Below are 17,901 nucleotides of genomic sequence, written 5' to 3'. Positions count from 1 at the left end.
TTCTCACTGGGAAACTATCAAGGGTTAGTTTAGGAGAATGAAATATTTAGGATCACCACAAATGTTTATAATACTATATAACGTAATGGTAGGGAAGGAAGTTATCTGCTCTCAAACCTCCTAGGTTTGGTACACATTTAGTTGTGAAGTGTTAAAATATTTGCAACCTAGTTTAGTCTGTTTGGGCTGCTATAATAAAATACCAAAGACTGGGTAGCTTATAAACAATAGAAATGTATTGCTCTCAGTTCTGGAGGCTAGAAGGCTGAGATCAGGTGCCAGCATGGTTGGGTTGACTTCTTGAATCCTCATATGGCAGAAGGGAGCTTTGTGGGGTCTCTTTTATAAGAGCACAAGAGGCTTTGTTTTATTGGCACAGATAGCGAGAAGGTTGGTCTCAACTGGGTCACTTTCTTTCTCCATGTAAACCTCTGAGCCTCTCCACGTGGCCTCTTCAACAGGGTCATCGGACTTCTTACATGACACCCTAGGGCTCCAAGAGATGTAGGGGGAATCTGTCTGTCCTGCTAAAGGCTAAGCCAGAGCTGTCATGGTGTCACTACTACCGTGCTCTATTTGTTAAGGAAGTAGCGAGGTAACCCCAGATCCTTGATAGGAGAAGTGTCAATGTATGTGTACTCATCCTTAATCTTGCACAATACATTATCAGCAAAAAGGTTATATCTGAAACTTTAACAGTTACATTCTTTTCATTATCCTTCTGATTTAGAATATCTAAGCTTTCTTAATCAATGTTTAATCAGAATTTATAGTAGTCTTAAGACATTCTAAGTTACTCATGTTGAAATAACAAAAGCAGTCCTTTTTATTTTATGCTTGTAAACTATCAGATACACTTTAGTTTTATTTAAACTTCCTGCTTAACAAGGCTTACATATTTTGTTGTACTGTGTATTGTTATGTTGTGGGTTTTTGATATCACTGAGACTCAAATTCAGGTAGATTTGAACTGAAAAACCTTTTTCCACTGCTTGAGATTACAGAGTATTTTTTAAGTGATTTTGTGAAATAGATAATTTTTAATTTAATGGATGTGTAACAAAATATCTATCTAGATATTTTATTACTAAAACTCAAACTGAGAAGTAAAAGAGACTATGCTGATATTTGCAGATATGCAGATATTTCTCTGACAGAAGAGAACCTTGGAAGCAGCTGTAGCCAAAATCATATTTTCTCACATGAAAGGATGTGAAACCACCACAAATACTAATAGTATCTGAGAAAGAAGCCAGGTGATTACCAAGGCTAATCAGCATTTCTAAAAACTCAGATAAAGTTGAGACTGTAATAGGATTACATTTTCTGCTACTCAAGCCCTCAATGTTTGCATATGAAACTGGTAAGGTTTACAAATTGGGATAGCTCTAATGAGCCCAGATTTGTGCCAGTAACAGCTAGAAGCTAGAACTTTTCTTGATTTTTCTTTCTGCAAAGAAAAAATAGCAGGAAAAAAAAAAAAAAGCCTCCTTCAAAGTATTTGCTTTGAAATCTCATGATTAGATGAGACTCAATCTGATATCAAATCAGCGGAAGAGAGAAAAATCATTTCAGGTGCTAATTATAGGAAATTCAAAATACAGGGAGAATAGTAGAATACTTTACTTTTATTAAATTTACCTTTAAAAAAAACTCCAGTGTTGACTAAAGTCACATGAGGCAGAACCTAGGTAAAAGAAAATGTTTTCTCATAAAAAATAGAAAAGGATTTTACAAGATATTACATAAAAATATATACTATTGAATTAAGAATGCATACCTTGTAAAAGTATTAATATATTAACAGAATATTGGCAAAATAGAATAGCATGACATTCAGTATTATGGAGCCATTTCCTCATAGTTGACCAACTAAATTTCACTTGAGCAGAATCATTTACTATTTCTGAATGTTGAGCATCTAAATGCTAAGTCTGATTGCAAGAGAGTTGATTGATTTGACACGTCAAAATGGATCAACTTGACTGAGTGTGAGTCATTCTAACCAGTTCTTCAGTAACACATACGAATGGTTATTTATGCAAAAATAACCATTTCAGTATATTTTAACTCTTAAGTTAAAAAACCACACTCTCCCCCTCCCCTGCCCAGAGAATCAATTCTAAGCACATGAAAGAACTTTGGACTTTCCCTCTCCATTAAAGGAGCCACTAGCCACACGTGGCTATTTAAATTTAAACTTAAATGAATTAAAATGAAATAAAATTTGGTTTGTAATTCCTCAGCCATATTACTCCATTTCAAGTGCTCAACAGTCCCATGTGGCTCATGGATCCCATATTGGACAGCGTAGATACAGAACATTTCCATCATAGCAGGAAGTCCTATTGGACAGCATTGATCTAGAGAATTTCATTGGCTGAAATTAAGCTTTTGTGTATTATATTAGAGACTATCTAATTATTAAGTCTTATAAGAGCCTTCAAAGATATAATAATATTGAACAAAAGGTTGTTGATATTACCATATTATCAGTTTTAACTTTCTACAAATGGACAAATAAAAGATAAAAAAATAGATTTTCCCCCTAATTGGCTAAAAATAAAAACAGGCATAATTCTAAATAGTAGACTAGCATATGAAAATAAGCACAACATAATTAATAGTCAAATAAAATGAATGTATTCATGATGACTTTTTAAAAATCTGTAAAATGAACCAAACTTTAAAAATTGGCCCTCTTCATTCATAACTGGTGTGAATGTAAATTCAGCAAGAGATCAAATATTATCTTTTGTAGTTAAAAATATACATTTTTGACCCACCTGTATGAATCTATCCAATAGAAATTAAGGTCTTGCTATAGAAGGAAGCTTATTTAGAATAATTTCTAGTGCCAAAAACTTGGAAACAACATGAATGGACATCAATAAAGGCATAGTTGAATAACTTACAGTACGTTCACCATATAAAATTATAAAGTGATTTTTAAAAATATGTTAGATCTTCTACCTTTCATGTGCAGAGATCACAAAGTACACAAACATGACATACTTTAAAAAAAGTGAATGAAAAAACAAAGCCACAAGAATATGTAAAAGTGAAGAATAATGAGGAAAAAGAAGAATAATTATCAAATGTAAAACTAAAGTTAACTGTATTAATATACAACTTACATGAACATGAACAAAGTTGTGGAACGTTATATACTGTGCTTTTAATATCACTTGTGTCTGAGAATTAAGAAAGGGGTTTACAGGAAAGTTATCAATTTTGTCTTTACATATTCTTGCATTGTTTCTCTTCTTCCAAGAAGCATCCATCATTTTACAATTTAAAAATATTTAATTAAAAACAGTGCATTGTGAATCTCCTATAAATAAGCCCACTTAGTAAATTAGGGATACAGCAATAAATATTAATAGATTAGACTTAGATAGAACTTTGTAATTTATAAAGTACTTTCATATATATTTGATCCTTACAAGGACCTTGTCAGGGTGCTTATTAACTGAAAGTATATCCAGTTAATAAATGGTGGAGCCAGGAGCAGCATCCAAGTCTTCTGAATCTCTGTTTCATCTTCTTTCCACAGTATCACAGCTCCTCCAAAAAATATCCCCAAAGAAAAAATTTTACAGATGGAGAAATTAAGTCCTAAAAAAGCCCATATGTCAGGTCTTTCCAATTCTATTATTTTAGTACTTGTCTCCGGCACCATCCTCTCTTCTCCAACCAAAATCCTTTTTCAACATTTCTAAATAAAGCTGAGTTTGTAATTAGGATAAAAAGCATATGTGTGAAGAATTATAATATGTTTGTATCAGAGATGTATTTTTATGTATAAGATAATGTTTAAATGTTGGAAAAGTATTTTTAAGTGAAATACAGTGTTCCTTATTTTATTCATTTGCATCAAATAGTAGCCCCCTTGCTATTTGCTTAGTATTAACTGACAATTCTATAGATACCAAACAGAATAGACTGGTATTGTTAAAGCCGGGAGTGTCCTTAGACATCAAGTATTAGAGTAAAAAACAGCATCTCTTTTAAATAATAAAAATTAAAAGGGAAGTGGTAAAGCCAGGAAGGCAAAGGTACAGAAGGAAGTGGGGTAGCAAACAGAGTAGCATCATTTTTCACCTTCATTTTTCAGATAAGGAAAACTTGTCTATGAAAAGTGGATTTAACTTACAAATAATGTGATTTAAATGTATGAGGTCCTGTTTTGTTATAATAATGAGTAAACTGAGGTAGATATATGCAATATTTATCCAGAAGAAAAAAGTAACATTTTAAAATAGCAATGAGCAGACAGCAGTAGAAGCATATATAATCTCTCATACAGAATGAATCAATTCAAATGTCAGAAAGCTTTCATTGTGCATTACGCTAAGCTGTGAGGGTTATCTGACGTCTGTTTTCAGTATTGATAAATAATGTCATTTTTTAAGTTGGCCTCTTTGCAAAGAAAGGACACTGAACATGACCTGTTCTAAACTTCAGTTGGAAAGGACTGCAGAATAACGCCATGCACTTTCCATTCTTAAGCTGTCTTTTCGGTTCAGCCTTTGTCAGTTTGTTTTCATTGCACGTTCCTATTTGCTTTTAGTCTCCACAGTAACTAGGCATATTAGGGAGCTCAAACACTTATAAATATCATAAACCACATGCTCTCTTACCCACAGGATTTCTGAAAAACTTCCAGTGGGAAAAATGGGCTGGAATCCAGGGCCAAAATCCCTGAGCCCAAGTTGATGCAAATAGCAGAAAATAAAAGAACAGGGGAAAAAAGAAACAGAGGATGTTTGATTAGCAACTCTCAATGATTACTAAATGTAACACCTTTTTTTCCAGGTGATTGGAACCATTCAACACCCATTACATGAGTTTTGGTATAAACTTTTCTTCGAGTTATTTTGTCCTTACATTTATTTTCACAGATGAATATAACTCATGATAAGGCATTTTTAAAGCAATACATCTGTTGAAGTTGAATGTATAATGCCTCTTGAAAAATAAAAAGGAAGGAGTGGTGACCTCATGAATAAGAGGGGAAAAATAATTTGTCAAAAGTAACATCTGATTAGGGCTCAAAGAGTGGGAAAATAATTGAGATTTTCAAATGTTTATAGACAAACCAGTATGGGCTCTTCAACCATAAGAAGGAAACTTTTGTAGAGATGATTTACCTCCAGTTCCAAGGAACCCAATGTAATGTCCTGTGGAGCCATAATACTATCTACTATAGATTTCCAAATTCAGATGGGAACTCTGCAGACACCAGTAGACAAACGGAAAAGAAGTAGAAATATTCCTACAGATATTTAAATTATTTACAGATGTCATTTAAAAGGCAAGAGTGAAAGGTAAATTTTAATATCGCATGTGCTGCCCGTTTATGATAAAAACCCTGCAGAAAGTAGGCATAGAGGGAACTTTCCTCAACATAATAAAGGCCATATATGACAAACCCACAGCCAACATCGTTCTCAATGGTAAAAAACTGAAACCATTTCCACTAAGATCAGGAACAAGACAAGGTTGCCCACTCTCACCACTCTTATTCAACATCGTTTTGGAAGTTCTAGCCACAGCAATCAGAGGAGAAAAAGAAATAAAAGGAATCCAAATCGGAAAAGAAGAAGTAAAGCTGTCACTGTCTGCAGATGACATGATACTATTCATAGAGAATCCCAAAGATGCTACCAGAAAACTACTTGAGCTAATCAATGAATTTGGTAAAGTAGCAGGATACAAAATTAATGCACAGAAATCTCTGGCATTCCTATATACTAATGATGAAAAATCTGAAAATGAAATTAAGAAAACAATCCCATTTACCCTTGCAACAAAAAGAATAAAATATCTAGGAATAAACCTACCTAAGGAGACAAAATAGACAAATAGATGGAGAGATATACCATGTTCTTGGATTGGAAGAATCAACATTGTGAAAATGACTCTACTGCCCAAAGCAATCTACAGATTCAATACTATCCCTATCAAACTACCACTGGCATTTTTCACAGAACTACAACAAAAAATTTCACAATTTGTATGGAAACACAAAAGACCCCGAATAGCCAAAGCAATCTTGAGAACGAAAAATGGAGCTGGAGGAATCAGGCTCCCTGACTTCAGACTATACTACAAAGCTACAGTAATCAAGACAGTATGGTACTGGCACAAAAACAGAAAGATAGATCAATGGAACAGGATAGAAAGCCCAGAGATAAACCCACGCACATATGGTCACCTTATCTTTGATAAAGGAGGCAAGAATATACAGTGGAGAAAAGACAGCCTCTTCAATAAGTGGTGCTGGAAAAACTGGACAGGTACATGTAAAAGTATGAGATTAGAACACTCCCTAACACCATACACAAAAATAAGCTCAAAATGGATATAAAGATCTAAATGTAAGGACAGAAACTATCAAACTGTTAGAGGAAAACATAGGCACAACACTCTATGACATAAATCACAGCAAGATCCGTTTTGACCCACCTCCTAGAGAAATGGAAATAAGAACAAAAATAAACAAATGGGACCTAATGAAACTTCAAAGCTTTTGCACAGCAAAGAAAACCATAAACAAGACCAAAAGACAACCCTCAGAATGGGAGGAAATATTTGCAAATGAAGCAACTGACAAAGGATTAATCTCCAAAATTTACAAGCAGCTCATGCAGCTCAATAACAAAAAAACAAACAACCCAATCCAAAAATGGGCAGAAGACCTAAATAGACATTTCTCCAAAGAAGATATACAGATTTCCAACAAACACATGAAAGAATGCTCAACTTCATTAATCATTAGAGAAATGCAAATCAAAACTACAATGAGATATCATCTCACACCGGTCAGAATGGCCATCATCAAAAAATCTAGAAACAATAAATGCTGGAGAGGGTGTGGAGAAAAGGGAACCCTCTTGCACTGTTGGTGAGAGTGTAAATTGATACAGCCACTGTGGAGAACAGTATGGAGGTTTCTCAAAAAACTACAAATAGAACTACCATATGACCCAGCAATCCCACTACTGGGCATATACCCTGAGAAAACCATAATTCAAAAAGAGTCATGTACCAAAATGTTCATTGCCGCTCTATTTACAATAGCCAGGACATGGAAGCAACCTAAGTGTCCATCATCGGATGAATGGATAAAGAAAATGTGACACATATATACAATGGAATATTACTCAGCCATAAAAAGAAACGAAATTGAGTTATTTGTAGTGAGCTGGATGGACCTAGAGTCTGTCATACAGAGTGAAGTAAGTCAGAAAGAGAAAGACAAATACCGTATTATAACACATATATATGGAATCTAAGGAAAGAAAAATCTCATGAAGAACCCGGGGTAAGACAGGAATAAAGATACAGACCTACTAGAGAATGGACTTGAGGATATGGGGAGGGGGAAGGGTAAGCTGTGACAAAGTGAGAGAGTGGCATGGACATATATACACTACCAAACGTAAAATAGATAGCTAGTGGGAAGCAGCCGCATGGCACAGGGAGATCAGCTCTCGGTGCTTTGTGACCACCTAGAGGGGTGGGATAGGGAGGGTGGGAGGGAGCCGCAAGAGGGAGAAGATATGGGAATATATGTATATGTATAGCTTATTCACTTTGTTATAAAGCAGAAACTAACACATCATTGTAAAGCAATTATACTCCAATAAAGATGTTAAAAAAATATATATCTCATGTGCTGAATTCACTGCCAAATTTTTATTTCTATAAGCATGAGAGAGAAGTTTTGATGTTTTATAAAATTATACAAATATTATGCTAAAAGTTTGGTATCTACAGAATTATCAGTTAATACTAAGCAAATAGCAAGTACATTAGATACTTATTAAATCTGTGGAAAATGTTATCAACATCTTTGGTTTTAACAATAATAGGTGAAACAATCTACACTCTAATTTAAATATTCAGTGCAGTTCTGCAATAACTTATTAGTGCTTATCAACATAGATGTGAGGGTCCTTATATTCATTGTTCATTAAGTCTGGGCAATAGATTGTCACTACCTGATAGAATTTGTTCACTCCACTGCACAGGGTAGGGGAAACACAAGAGTCAACGTAGGTAACAGATACTTGTTTTATTGTGAGGCTTTAATTTATTTACATACCAGGTGATTGCAAACCATCTTATGAGGGAATGAGCAAAGTTTGAATTGCTTTCTTATTTCTTAATGCACTGATAATTCTACTGCAGATATGAATTAATTCAGTTTCTTTGATTCTATGCTCTAATTATGGAGGCAAGCTATATACATATGAGTAAAATAACAATCCGATGCACAATATTTGAACATGCTATAGATTGGAATTGACAGTTATTGATAAAGTCTGTTAATTTATTCCAATTATTCAATTTTCCCTTAGCATAATCATAATATTTAAAAATATATTTTATAGTTAGGTTTATTATTTGATTATTTCCTACACCCTTTATTGTTCCAAGATGACAGAGGCTTTTGTTTTTCTTATTTACTTGCCTGGTAATAATATATATTCAAGGAATATTTATTGAATGAATGAAAGAAGAGAAATATGAATGTGTTCTAGAATAGCAAGAGAAGATGCAACACTTGAAAAAAAAAGGAGAAAATGAAATTTGTTTTAGCTGCAGTGATGTTTGAAGAGTAAAGGTGGGAATGCTCATGGTGTGTTCAGAAGACCGTGATGAGATCAACCTGACTTGAGCAGAGGTTTTTAGAAGAAAGCATAAGGAGAGAGGGTTAAGAATTAATATGGAGCCAGATTACCAAGGGCTTTGAAAGTCAATTTAAATAACTGATTGTGCTCTGTAGAATTAAGAGTAGAAGTGACATAGGGACCAACAGATACTTATCTCCCAGTTTTGGTGAAATTATAACTAACTGTATATTACTGCTCATGAAACAGAAGGGGAAAATAACCTTTGTACATAATTTTCACCTTATATTAAGTCCTCCGGCTAACTGTGGAGTGAAAAATCCAGATTCATAAAAGGTCAAAACCTTGAACAGATTTCCAATATCTTGTAGCAGTAAAGGCAAAATGTCTGTTAAAGAAAAGAAAAAGAAAGAGATGCATCATTAATATTCTCATAGTATTCCATGGTTTACAAAATAATTATAGAAGTAGAATGAATCTCTAGGTGGAGTTCAGAAACCTCTATAGGCATTAAAAGTGGGTTAAGGAAGCTGGGGCAAACCAGGTTAGGGATGGTTGTGACCTGGAGACAAGGCATTCAGGGAGAGTCTCAGCAGCATAGGGGCAAAGGATAGAACCTGACATTTACTGAAGGACTGCTGTGTGCAAAGGACTTTAGATACACAACCTCAGTTAACGGGTATTTGATGAGCTCTAAGCAAGTAGGAACTATGTTACAAGGGGATCTGGTAGAGTAATGGAGACTCATACACTTCTACAAGGTCAAGATCTGAAAGATGGAAGTAGGTGTCAAGCACATGGTGTGAGAGAGGACCACAATAAAGCACTCAATAGAAAATGGCAGGGCTTCCCTGGTGGCGCAGTGGTTGAGAGTCCGCCTGCCGATGCAGGGGACACGGGTTCGTGCCCCGGTCCAGGAAGATCCCACATGCCGCGGAGCGGCTGGGCCCGTGAGCCATGGCCGCTGAGCCTGCGCGTCCGGAGCCTGTGCTCCGCAACGGGAGAGGCCACACCAGTGAGAGGCCCGCGTACCGCAAAAAAAAAAAAAAAAAAGAGAGATAACCACTTATAACGGTTTAATACAGTTTGTAATGAGTTTCAAGACTGATTTTGTTTTCTTTTTATCTAGCAGGACTTTTGTTCCGTGAATTTTGTCCAATGTTCACAGCTCAGAACTAAAGTCCTTCAGTGCTCATTTTACATTCTAAAATGAACCATAAAGGAAATGCCACCATTTAGGGCTCAGTATTTTCCTTTAGGGCATACAGATTAAAACTTTAGGCACGGAAAGTTAAAGTGACTCACCCAGGACCACACTTAAACTAAATAGGATATGTCGATTTAAACCTAGACAATCTGGCTCCAGAGCTGGTTCTCTTAACCACCATGACTGTTGTTTCCATGGAAGGTCCATGCATGTCTTCAGTGTTTATTCCTAATGGACTCATTTGAGAATATAACTTTATAGTATGTCCATATCTGTGTATACATTTTACTTCTAATTACCATGTAGTAACATGTGGTACTGAAGTACCATGGTTTATTCAGAAATTCCTTCATTAATGGAGTTTCGGATAGTTTCTAGTATTTTGCTATTGCAAACCATACACCAATGAACATCATTGCACACATAGCTTTGCTTTGGAATCCTAAGAAGTGCTAATTTAGAAGTTATAAGTATATTAAATCTTGATAGTTTCTGTCAAATGGACTTGCAAATATATGCATCAAATTGTACTCTTTTAATAGTGTATGAAAATACCAGATTTCGTACTCTTACCAGCATTGTTCATGATCATTTACTTTTTTCTTTAATATGATCAGTTAAAAATTGAATCTCATTAAAAAATTATTACCCATGCACTTTTTAATATTAAGGATAGATTTTAAGGATTTTTTTAAATATTTGCAATTTGTGTTTTTCTTTTGTATATATTTTTTTCTAATTGAAACATTTTCCATTGGTAGCTTATATTTTCCTGATTAGTTTATGGAAATTTCTTACATATTAAGGATGTTGATCCTCTGTTATATATTGTAAATATTTATTCTATTTGTATCATTTACGACCTTTATTTATGGTGCTTTTGGTTATCTAGAACCTTTAAATTTTATGCAGTTACAGCCATCATTGATTATAGAAGCTGTGGGTAAAATTAAGACATACTAAACTGGAGAACTATATTCTTTTTTTTTTTTAATTTTTATTGGAGTATAGCTGATTTACAATGTTGTGTTAATTTCAGGTGTACAAGTGAATTAGTTATACATATATATAGTCTTTTTTTTTTTAAGAGTCTTTTCCCATATAGGCCATTACAAAGTATTGAGTAGAGTTCCCCGTGCTATACAGCAGTAGAACTGTATTCTTAACAGCATTTTGTTTAAAGGGAGGCCATTGCTAGCCAGCTCTAGCAGAATTTTGATAGAGATGCAAACCTACTTGAAGTTGATAAGATTAGAGCTTTATAAAATGAGTCTACTTTTGTCAGGATTTTACTGCACTTTTGTCCTCTGACACGTGCAGATGAAGAATCTCTTAGGATTCTAATAGCAAGCAACTAGAGAACTCTGCAAAATTAAGATAACTGGTTCTTAATGGAGAACTTTGGGATGGAAAAGAATTAATGAATGAGAAAGTGGAGCAGATAAGCAGTATAAGAAAATAATGCCTGTGCTTTGGATGATATTAGACAAGGGCTTTTAAATTTAGACGCTGGTCAAAGTATCTACTTGGATTTGTTGGTAAGGCAACTGAGTCTTTAAGGCATAAGTGTGAAAACTAATGCTTTAAAACAGGGGTCCCCAACCCCCCCCCGAAAAAAAGCGAAGCTTCATCTGCCTCTCCCCATTGCTCCCCATTGCTCCCCATTGCTTGCATTACCACCTGAACCATCGGCACCCCACCCCCGTCCGTAGAAAATTTGTCTTCCAACAAACCGGTCCCTGCTGCCAAAAAGGTTGGCAGTTGCTGCTTTAAAACATTATGCATGTGCAGGGTGCACAAAGATAAAGTTCACATATGTCTTTGATAATATCAACTTGTGTTAAATACTATATGTATGTTTTGGTTACTGCTTGCTGTCCTCCTCTTCAAAATGTACTAGGCTATTGCACATTTTCACTTCCAGATACATTTTAGATGGTTTGACAAGTTTCATAAAAGTCCTGTAGGGATTTATAGAGTAATTGAAGGAGAAATGACATTTTTACAATAGTGAGTTCTCCCTTACAGGAATGTGTTCTCTTTCAGTTCATTGAGGTCTTCTTTTACGACTTTCAGGAAAGCTCTATAGTTTTTCTTTTTCATTTAGACATGACCATGTTTTTGGTTATTTGTGAGTTCTAAAGTGGTTCTTGCGTGTGTGCTACACTTTTTAAATACTTCTTTCATTTTCTATTTGATAAAAATGGCACATAGGTAGAAAATTTTGTGTTAATTTTTAATTTGGCCACTTGTTTATTTTAGATGTCTAAAAATGGGAAATTAATTTTCTTGTTTTTTCATTATAATTAAAATGTTTGAAAACAATTGCAATTTTGAATTCTGCATCCCAGTATTCATATCTTATCTAGTAAGGTTCCATTTTATTTCTAGCTTGTCAATTTTTTTAATTATATAAGTGTTGAATTATCATTGTTAATGTATTGTATTCTATTCACTTATTTTCTTTCACTTATATGCCTGGCAAGTTGATGCTGGTAGTTGATGGGAGGTTTCAAATCCTTTCAAGACTTTTTCCATGTTGGCTTCTCCACAGGACAGCTTGATTGCCCTCATGATATGATGGCCAGCTTTCCCCAGATTACATGATCAAAGGTCATGGCAGAAGCCAAGATGGCCTCTTGCTCTAGCCCTGGAAATCATAAACTGTCACTTCTGCTACAGTCTGTTTGCTTGAATCAGTAAATCTACTCACATTGAAGGGGAGGAAAATTAGGCTTCAACTTTCAAAGAGTGTCAGAGAATTTGTGGGCATATTTTAAAGCCAGCATATTATACCCCTATAAAGTACAATATATATATTGTTGCACAATTAATTTTTATGAATGGTATAGCCTGTGTATTCTTCTGCTACATTTTATTCAATGTTTTGTGATCCATCATCTATCTATCTCACTATATTTCTATCTACCCATCCATCCAACCAACCATCTGTCTATTGTTTTAGTATTTTTATATAAAATTTCTGTGTACTTTCATTTTATGAATATATATTAATATTCATTTTCCTGCTGAGGAACTTTAGTTCAAGAATTTTATTATTAACCTCAAACAATGGTGTTATAAATGCTTACATATATCTTCTTAGGCAACTATGTGAGATTTTTTTGATAGGATATATATCTAGGAGAGAGATTTCTGAGTAACTGTTTTAAAATTCCATCTTTACAGATATAGTCAAATTTCTCTCCTCAAGCAGCGTATTAGAGGACTCATTGCTTTACATTGTCACACATTTGATATCTCGTCTTTCAATTTTGTCAATCTTAAAGTATGTTACTATAGTTTTCACTTGAGCATCTTTGATTGCTAAGGAGGTGGATCATATTTCAAATGTTAATTTACCAGTTTGGATTTTCTCTTCTGAGAGTTGGCTTTTTTTCTTTTGCCCATTTTTCTAATGGTTTGTTACTTTTTATATTTATTTGAGGAAATTACTTATATTTTGTTATACAAACACTTTTCCCTTATGGAGTTGAAACTGATACTTTTAGTTCTGACTTTATGAGTAAATAGATCTCACAGTCAAAAGAGAAACAAACACTTTTCCCTCAAGATTAAAAAACAAAACAACAAACAGGGTTAATCTGTATAGTTCTGGTCCCAAAATAAATGAAACCTTTAACATTTACCCTAACCTACTGACTAGCTAGTAAAAGCAAGTTTATTCCTCATTTTTGCAATATTGCTATTTGAAGCTATGTCACGATTTTTGTGGTTAGGGTAATCATGAAAAAACCTTACTTTCCGGTTGGCCTTGCATACAACATCACTGCTGAATACACTTATAATTAATTAGGTTACCTATAGATTTTTTTAGACTATCTACACAGTCATATCATCTATGAGTAATCTTTATATGTTTTCTCTCTTGTTTGTTTTATTTTTCATGACTTGCAGTACAATGTTGAATTATGATGAAAGTGGACATTGCTATCTAATTCTCAATTTTAGGAGGAAGGCTTTCAACATCTAACTATTAAGCTTGTTTTTGCTGCTTTTTTTTTTGTATATACACTTTAATAACTTAGATTGCTATTGTAGTTTTGGCTGATTGAGAAATTTTCAATCATTAGATTTTTTTTGCATTCATATAGGATCATATGATTTTTCTCATTTATTTTATTAATGTTATAAATTACATGGTTTGATTTCTTTCATCAGTTTGGTAATTTTCTTATATATAGATCTTGTATATATTTTGTTAGATTTATACCTAAGTATTTCATTCTGTTTGGGTCCTAATATAAATGGTATTGTGCCCATTCTAATTTGTAGTATGCTATTAAAAATTTTTGAAACAGTTTTTTTTTTGTTTTTTTTTTTTGCGGTACCGGGCCTCTCACTGTTGTGGCCTCTCCCGTTGCGGAGCACAGGCTCCGGACACGCAGGCTCAGCGGCCATGGCTCATGGGCCCACTTGCTCCGCAGCATGTGGGATCTTCCCAGACCGGGACACGAACCCGTGTCCCCTGCATCGGCAGGCGGACTCTCAACCACTGCGCCACCAGGGAAGCCCTGAAACAGTTTTAAATCTACAGAAAAATTGTGAAGATACTACAGAGAATGCCCACATACCCTATACACAGTCTCCTCCATTGTTATTACTTTATATTATAGAATGGTAAGTGTGAAATAATCAATGAAACAATATCGATATATTATTATTGACTAAATCCATACTTAATTTGAATTCCCTTAATTTTTACCTATTTTCTTTCTGTAACAGGATATTGTATTACATTTAGATTCCTCTTGGTTGTGACAATTTCTCCGAATTTTCTTGTTTTTGATGACCTTTGCATTTTGGGGAGTACTGGTCAGTTATTCTGCAGAGTGTCCCTCAAGATTTGTTAGTTACTTTTTACATGATTAGACTCTGGTTGTGCATTTTGGGGAGAAAGTCCAGAAAGGAAAAATGCCATTCTCATTACATCATATCAAGGATACATTATCAGCATGGCTTAAAACTGAGGTCGTTTGGCGGGTGTTTCTATTGTAAAGTTACTTCCCTCCACTTTTTCATAGTGCTGTCTTTGGAAGGGGGTCACTATGTACAGACCACACATAATGAGTGGGAAGTGACACTTCACCTCCTTGAGAGCAGAGTATTGACAAAACTTAGAGTTTTTTGCATAGAAAATTTGCCTATTTGTCCTCATTTATTTAATTCAGTCATTTGTTTGTATCAACATAAGACATAGATATTTATTTATACTGTGGCATATAATTCAACTCTGCTTTATTTATTTTGTTGTTCAAAGTGTTCCAGCTTTGGCAATTGGGAAATCTTTCAGTTAGCTCCTGTATTCCTTTGACATACCCCCATCAGTGTGTATGTACTACTTCGGGGGAGAGGAGGCATATCTATATTTTCTGGCACTATACGATACACCAGGCTCATCTTGTGTACTTCCTGCCCCAGTCCTAGAATCAGCCTTTTTTTCCAAGAGGTGCTGGTTCCCTTTATTGGAGAATGGCATTAGAAACCACAAGATGGGCAGTAGATGTGCCCGTTGCTTCTGGGCCCACTCAGCTGACAGAACAAGGAAATATATGCATGGATACTACTAACCCATGTATTTATACATGCATATAACTATTTCTATATGTAACCATCTGTATCTATGTTAAGTCATGAGTTCATACTGATGTCACCAAACCTTATCCATTACCACATAGAACATTCCTTTGTTTATCTGTAACTGCTTGTTACTTCAACACTGAGAAACCTGGCTCTCACTATCCACCATCCATTTACTTAATTGTTCAATTCCAGTATAAATATTATTGGTTTTAACCTTGTTAACCCATATCCCCTGGACACAAATTTATCAAGGAGAGTATAGTGCTATGCAAAGTTTCTTTGCCTTTAGTCTTACAGACTAATTTACAAAGTTACTAAGGTTAGCACCCTTTTCCCCCATTGGCAGTGATATTGTTTGATGCATTTATAATGCATTCATATGATTTTTATGTATATATTTCCATTTCTGTACCAAAATTCTCCATCTGTGTTTTCATATTCTGACTATATTAAACATAATCTTGTGTTTTGTAAGATAATCTCCTTTATGCTTCTCCTGTGGTCCTTCTTTTATTTTCTGTTTGTTGTTGTTTTTACTCAAATTTTGTCCTGTTATATACTTGGCGACTTTTGTTTATAAGTTAAACGTTACAAGTGAAATGTTTTAGAGATCATTTGAGCTTCTGGATAATGTTATCTTTCTCCAGAGAGGATTTACTTTTTCTCTGGCAGGCAGATGACAAACCTAATTAATATAATCAGCACTTGAAATTATAACAGCTGGTCTTTATTCTCTGGTTTATTTTCAGTTCAACTTTAATCGTTATTTTGTAGCCCTTTAGGTTCCCAAACCTCAGTTATTTACAAGAACTTTTCCTCATTGGCAAGTCCTGACTTCCACACCCCCCTGCCACCCGCCCTTAACCGCATGAGACTATGGGAAGTTCTGCTCAAGTTTTCAACTACTTCTCAGTTACAGCTTTTAATATCACCAATCAACATGCTGGAAAAGCAGCACCCAATGTCATTTTTACCTCTTTTGACTTCCAGTTTCTCCTAAATAGTGGCTAAAAAAATTCATATTGCTTAAGCAGCTTTTGGATGGTCTCAAGAAGATGGTTTTTAAATATTTTTGAAGATTATTGCATATGACTGTCCCATCCATCATTCCTAGAATAGCAAGCACTCACTCCCACTCCTTCCTGTATCTCTACCCTAACATCTGGGATGAATTTTCTTCTTCCAGAATCTTTTAAAAACAATAAAACAGGGCTTCCCTGGTGGCGCAGTGGTTAAGAATATGCCTGCCAATGTAGGAGACATGGGTTCGAGCCCTGGTCCAGGAAGATCCCACATGCCGCGGAGCAACTAAGCCCGTGAGCCACAAGTACTGAGCCCACGTGCCACAACTATTGAAGCCCACGCACCTAGAGCCCGTGCTCCACAACAAGAGAAGCCACCACAATGAGAAGCCCGCACACCGCAATGAAGAGTAGCCCCCACTCGCCACAACTAGAGAAAGCCCGAGCACAGCAATGAAGACCCAACACAGCCAAAATAAATAAATAAAATAAATAAATTTATAAAAAGAACAATAAAACAGACCCAAAATGGAGTTGCTTAGGCTAAGCCCTATGTCACCAAACTGAGACTTAATTACAGTTTGGACTCTCCCAGAAATGGAATCTTAAACCAGACAATCAGGAATCGTCTGATCAGCACTAGTGAGGTAATCTGCTTGATAGATCCCTGCCATCCCCTATAGAAAAGTAACCTTGCAATAACCAACCCACTTTTTTGTCCAGTATTAACTACCTTGTTCCTGCTTCCTCCTGCCTATAAAAGTCTTTCATTTTGTAGAGCTACTCAATTACTTTCCATCTGCTAGATCAGGTGCTGCTTAATTCATGAATCATTGAATAAAGCCAATAAGATCTTTAAAATTTACTCAGTTGAATTTTTCTTTAAACATACTTCTGTACTGAATGTTTAGATCTTTGGGCTTCTAGATTCATGGGTGGCTGCATCTACTATTGGATTCTCTGCCTTAGGTCTCTACCTAGGTTTATTTTCAAACTTCTTGCTCCATAAAGATGAGAAAATCTGAGATCCAGTTCACCAGGTTTAGCAAATGCCATCAGGAAAAAAATTGATTCATTTTTCTCCATACCTCTCTAACTCCAGTCTTTACTAGATTAAGTAGCTTGTCATTTCTTCAACGCTTTGAAGAAGATATTTTTCTTACTCCTTTACCAGTAGCCATATTACATTAATGAAAACAAAATGCTTCTCAAATCTTATCTCATTATTTTACATTGTTTTTCCTTTTCTTTTCATTATGGAAAAAGTCTTAAGTTTGTCTGCTGTTTCACTGAATCATGTTTTAAAATGTTTTGAAATTTTAAATCTGTATTCTCTGTTTCTCATTTTGGTTTTAACTTCTTTTTAAAATTCCACTCAATTTTTCCTTATTTCAATGGTTCCTAATCGGGACTTTTGATAAATTGT

Source organism: Tursiops truncatus, chromosome 9 (genome assembly GCF_011762595.2).
Source record: "Tursiops truncatus isolate mTurTru1 chromosome 9, mTurTru1.mat.Y, whole genome shotgun sequence".
Classification (NCBI taxonomy): Eukaryota; Metazoa; Chordata; class Mammalia; order Artiodactyla; family Delphinidae; genus Tursiops; species Tursiops truncatus.
This window is presented reverse-complemented; position numbering follows the sequence as displayed.